The sequence below is a fragment of the Triticum aestivum genome, chromosome 4D, assembly GCF_018294505.1.
Source record: "Triticum aestivum cultivar Chinese Spring chromosome 4D, IWGSC CS RefSeq v2.1, whole genome shotgun sequence".
NCBI lineage: Eukaryota > Viridiplantae > Streptophyta > Magnoliopsida > Poales > Poaceae > Triticum > Triticum aestivum.
In genome coordinates this window covers 168,611,635-168,617,634 of record NC_057805.1, presented here as the reverse complement: position 1 = coordinate 168,617,634, position 6,000 = coordinate 168,611,635, and positions in this window count along the sequence as shown.

Here is a 6,000-nt window from a genome sequence, read left to right as displayed (position 1 = left end):
TCGATGATCTATGCACCTGCATCGTCACATGAGTCGATGATATGCAACATACATAGTTGAGAAACAGAAAGAGACAGACTTGGCAAAAATACAAGCAAGATATCATAAGCATAAACAACAAAGTTCATCGTACCCAAAATGCCCTAACCAGAGTGATCTTCGCTAGTTGAGGAGGACGGTTTAAGTACATCACAAATAAAGTTTCATCGTGCATAACTCAAAGTTTCTTCATTCAGAAAGTATGGACTAAACGAACACATTATCATATATCGACAATCACTCAAACATATCATTCCATCCATCCAAGTCAGGGAGATAGTCCTTGAGCTTAACGAAAGGCTTCAGGTTGAGACGCTGAGCGGCTAAGCGTGTTCGGATGTCTTCCCGTGACATTTGCCCTTCCTCATAGAACAGACATGTTTTGTCGAGGACCTCCTTCATGATGACATGGGCAAGTTCATGCTGGATGTGATAGAAATCAGCTCGAAGTCGATGATCCGGGGTATCCCCTATGTTCTTTGCCCATTGCAAAATATGGGCATCGCCGGATTTAGGTGACATGTGAAGGTGCTGATGATCCCGTCTGTACTCTAGGATGTGGTGTAGGACCTAGAATCCATCACTAAGAGAATCAATCGGTAGCTAGATGCAGCAGAAGTCGGTCTTATGGCCGAAGGCGGGCCTGCCGTCCTTTTTCTTCTTGTCCTTGATCTCTCCACCCCGTGCGTCGTAGTAAAAGATAGCACTATCGAGAATAGACTTGATGTGGGTGTAATCCCTTTTGTTCATGTTCTTCGACGATTCCAAGCAAAGAGCATGGGAGTATCGGGGGTAAAGGATGAGGAGGAGGGCGCGCCCGCCGCTGCGCAAAATAAGTACACCTCAAATTAATTAGCCTCCACTATGAAAATGAATGATTGAAATTGAAGGAAGGATATCCACATGGATGACTTACAGGAGATGAAAAGGCACGAGAATCGCCTCCTTGTCCTTATTAACGACCATGAAATCGACGATGTAGTCCCTCGCATATTGACGATGCTCTGCGCAGACTGCCAAGAAGCCCTCGTGCATGAAGTACAGGTCAGCGACACAGATATGAGGTATCTGCTCAATCCCGATGATGTAGTTCATGTTCAAGGTAGAAAGGCGGACAAACGTAAAATCCAGCTTCTTCAAGTGAAACATGTCGAAGATGTAATCGAATCGACGGAAGAACTTGTCCGCGGGGCATGAGTGGATGTATGACCTTTGCCGCGGCATGTTAACCACATAGAGTGGGTATCCTAGATTTTCCGAGGCGATGAGGCTTTTCTCTCTCCGCAACACATCGTCATGAAGTCTCCTTAGATTTCCGTGTGTGGCCTCTAACGCTGCCTTTGGTAGGATTGGTTCACCGGCGATATGCCATTTTGCCGCATCCGGGATAGGTATACGGTCTTGAACCCGAGGCTGCTGAGGCGGCTGGATCATAGAAGCATCTTTGTTGCCTTTCCTCCATCTCTTCCTATGCTTCTTTCCTATTGGAAGTTTGTCTATAATACGTTCAGCTTCCGGAGGCGGCAATTCAGGCACCGACTCATGACGCTCAAACCCTGAGTACTCATCATAGGCGCCAGTATTGAGATACTATTTAGTCTCATCGTCATCCTCATCGTCATCCTCATCGTCATCTATGGCAACGTCATCAGCGACTAATGGAGCCTCTTCCTCACCCCGTCCGCTATCACCCAGCACGACAGCCAACGCTAATTGGGTAGGTGGGGTGTTGATGTTCATACCTTGCTGAGGCTGCATGCTCGTGGGTGTGCTCCTGGCCGCCTCCAGACGAAGCAGACTCTTCGGCCACAATATGACCCACCCATTGCAACCACCAAGCCGCCGCGGGGTCTCGTCGTCATCCCCCATAGTACCGGAGGAGCCAAATTCTCGTGGCCCGGTTTGACACTGAGCACGGAAACCTTGAAGACGGCAGGGGGGATCGGCCGAATGTGGAACAATTGTTCCTTCGGCTTCATTATCGTCGCCTTCCCCACGTCCACCTTCTGGTCGCCGATGGTGTACAATATGGTGCACGGGGTTACATCGGCCTACAAAGACATGTCTGCGACATGAGACACCCGAAAGGCAATGGAAACGGTAGATTATACATTTATTGAACAGGGCCGGTGTGACAGATACCGTGAGGACGTCGAGCTCAGCCAAAGATGAAGCACCGCCGAGCACGTCCGAGATGGAGGACGGGCTGCTATGAGCATGTGCGGGACAGGTGTAGGAGCAGGTGCAGGTGCTGGTGCAACGCTACTCGAGATGCTCCCGAAGAAGTCGGCAAGGGGAAAGTCCGCTGCATTTTTTTCCGGATTTTCCCTGCTCCAATTGAAAACGGCCGGAACCAAGACACTAGACATATCTGCCATCACCTGTTTTGCGGCAGCTACTGCTGTTGCGGCTGTCTCAGTTGATTTCTTCTCAGCCGCAATCTCAACCTTCTTATCGATGTTTTCTTTACTTAACCTCCGTCTTTCCTTTCTCTCCTCTGTGGTCTCACGGTAGTACTTCTTCCACGTGGTGCCATCTCCGACACCGTGCACGCGTCCATACAACGGCCGAGTGTCCACCGGTAGTCCTTTTAATATATTCAACGCCCATTTGAATGGAGTGTCCCACTTGGGCCTCGCCAACGCCTCAGACGGCGAGTCGCTTTCGGCCGCAATCCTGTGCTGCTCTCTCTCCAAAGGAACAAGGATCATTTACAAATATGACTAAATGTGCAGTCAAATTGATCAGAAACTAAAATTACCAGCAGTCTCATGAAATCCATCGTGATCGGGTCCGTCTCGAAAACCTTCTTGTCTGAGTCCCAATGGTGTTGTGCCCTGAGGACGTCACGCTCCTACGGGACGGTGAAGTCCGCCAAGGGTTCTGGGATGCCAAGACTTTCACGTTCCGCGTCCTCCTTGGCCCATAAGGACCTCTTCCCACCGTAACCACGACTTTCGAGGTGGCGGCGCCCCATGTTCTTCTGTTGAAACCCCTTCATGTACTTCGACTTTTTTTGGCAGCTTCGGCCTCGCAAGCCGCCTTGAATATTTCAAACTGCTCTTCTGTGATTGTCGGATTATCCATTACAATCTCAGAGTAGGGTTTCTTTTTGTTGACGATCCGATCTGTCGGAGTAATGGGCCACGGGTAGCCTAACCCGAGTCCCTGAGCCTTTCAAGACATTGGGCCGGTTGCGCCCCACAAACATCCAGAATGAAGCGCCGCCTCCTGGTGGCCGGCTGGCTCAAGTGGCCGGCTGCCGGAAGGTGGCCAAGCCCGAGAAGACGGCTCCAAGACGGGCCGACTCCTAGCCGGCGGCCTCCAGAGAGGCCGGCTCCTAGCAGGCGGCCCGCGGCGCCCTCAAAGTCTGCGTCCCCATTAAGAAGACAAGACAGGATGTGGCTAAAGTGTAGTCCGTCACCCCAATGTCCAGGGCAAGGCGCGGCCACAGTGCCCCGTACAGGCGGAGATCTCCGCACGGCGCGGCACTATCGCCACCCCACCCTTGACGTCACTCCTGTCAGGCGGAGCCGTGCTCCCACGACGGCCTGTCGGTACGGCCTGCAGGCGGCGGGACCTACCGGGCTGCGAGAGCCCGGAAGACGGCGGAAGCCTGACCAGTCGGACCCGAGGGAGGCCGGCTTCTAGCAGGCGGCCCACTCCTCCCTCGGGGGCCGTGCACTGTTAACTAGATGAGACCCGGTGTGGCTACAGTGATCTCCCACCAGGCGGCGGGACTGTAGCCACGCCCCCTGAACAAGCATGCGTCATTAGCATTACGGCTACAGTAATCAGCCGCCGACCAGACCCAAGTGGCGGAAGCGGCCTGTCGGCTCCGTAACAGACCAGTCGGCGAGGCCCACCAGGCGGCGGGCCCCAGCAGCCGGCAGAGAAGCCGGCGACCAGAGACACTAACAGCTGGGTCCTACACTCGTCCAGATTACCATTGTACCCCTGGGGGGTAGGCCTATATGAACCCCTAGGGCACCCATGCAAAGGGTTGCCAACCTGTTAGAATTAGACTCACACAGAGAGAGGAGAGAGCAAGCCTTGCCTTCTTCTACCTCTAGCATACAGCTCGAGGAGCACCATTGTACTCACTAGTGCCTTAGTCATCATTTGGAGACCCCGCAAAGCAGGACTAGGGGTGTTATCTCCTAGGAGAGCCCCGAACCTGGGTAAATTGTGCCGGCGTTCGCGTCTATGCCTCATCCCGCTTCCAGGCACCGGCGACGTTCTACTCGCTCCCACCATGATAAGGCATCCTTTGGCATATGTCGCACCCAACCCCCGACATTTGGTGCCCACCGTGGGGCGAGGTGCACCGTCTCCTGGAGACATGTTTTGGACGGGAACCTTGTTCCTTCCTGGCGAGCGCAGCCAGCCCGGCACACCAGACGGCGTCTGCACCGATGCGCTGCACGGCGCAGAGGTCGCCTGTGCGGCGAGCTGCCTCGCCGATCTTGTTGGCGAGATTCGCCTCTCCGACGAGCCCGCATCTGACACGGGCACAGAAGGCCCCGAGAGCCGCCTCGTCAGCCTCCTCGATCAGCTCCACGTCACCAACGAGCCTGCTGTGGACTTGGAGTCGGTTGGCTCCACCGACCCGATGCTTGTCGACTCCAACACAACGTCGCTTGACGCGTTCCTCACCAACATGGTGGTCTACGATGAACCGCTTCCTCGTGCGGACAGCGGTGGCAGCACCGTCACGGAGGTGCTTGTCATCGGCCACGACGAGCACTCTGGCGGAGGTTCTCGAGACCCGCTCGAGGCCGTGCTGCAAGACCTGACTGTGCCCATTCCAGAAGACGGCGACGCCGAGATGCTGGAGGCGCGCCGCGTCCAGCTTGTCGAAAGCGCCAACAGGCTGGCCAGCATGAGACGCCTTTCGGAGGCCTACCAGCGTGAGATGAACCATGCCGTCGGCAGCACGCTGGCTCCTGGTGGGCCTAGCTGCATTGGCATGATCCGGCAGTGCGGCGCGACCATTGCCAGCATGTTCGAGACAGATCGTCCCGTCTACGCCACACCCGCGGAGAACATACGAGCGGCCCACGCGGCAGCAGATGAGCTAGACAAGCTCGAGGGTGACGAGCGTCACCACATGACGGAGCGCGTCCAGCAGCTCCTTGACACGGCTACTGAGCAGCAAGAGGTCGGCTACCGCACTGAAGCGCCCAACCGGCGAAACGACGATCCGCCTCCTCGCCGGGATCAAGGCACGACATCCCGGACGCCGACTGGTGGCGTCCGCGGTAGAAGAGACAAGGAGCCGGTTGCCAGCCATAGCCGGACTCGCATCACCATCGAGCGCGACCAAGACGGCCGCCCAAGAGCAGTGGAACGACGGGACGACTGTCCGCCTCCTCCCCCCCCCCCCCTCGCAGGGAGAGGCACGCTTCCCCGCCGCCTGTTGACCACCGACACTTGGCGACCGCCTTGGCCGCCGGGAAGGAGTCAGAGAGAACGACGCCTGCCACCGGATCGACCGCCTCAACTGATCCCTGGTATAGAAGAAGAAGACGAGTTGGGCCCACCCTGTTTTGGCCCTCGCATTCGTGACGAGCCCTTTCCCAAAGGGTTCACGCTCCCAAGAGATACGCCCAAGTACACCGGCTCCGTGAAGCCGGAAGACTGGCTGGTTGACTACTCCACGGCCATCAGCATAGCGAACAGCAACAAGCGTGTTGTTGTGAAGTACGTCCCGCTCATGCTCCAGGGCACAGCCCGGACATGGCTTAATAGCCTGAAGCACCGCAGCATCAACAGCAGGGTTCATTTCACCGAAGCCTTCATCCGCAACTTCACCAGCACGTACAAGCGACCGCCCAAGCCTCGCCAGCTCTCCTTGTGCGACGAGCCGGCAACCCTCGACGAAATGCTAGTCATAGCAGACAAGTACGCCACGGCCGACTCCTCCATGAAGGCAGAGATCCAAGTCGACGCATCTGGCAA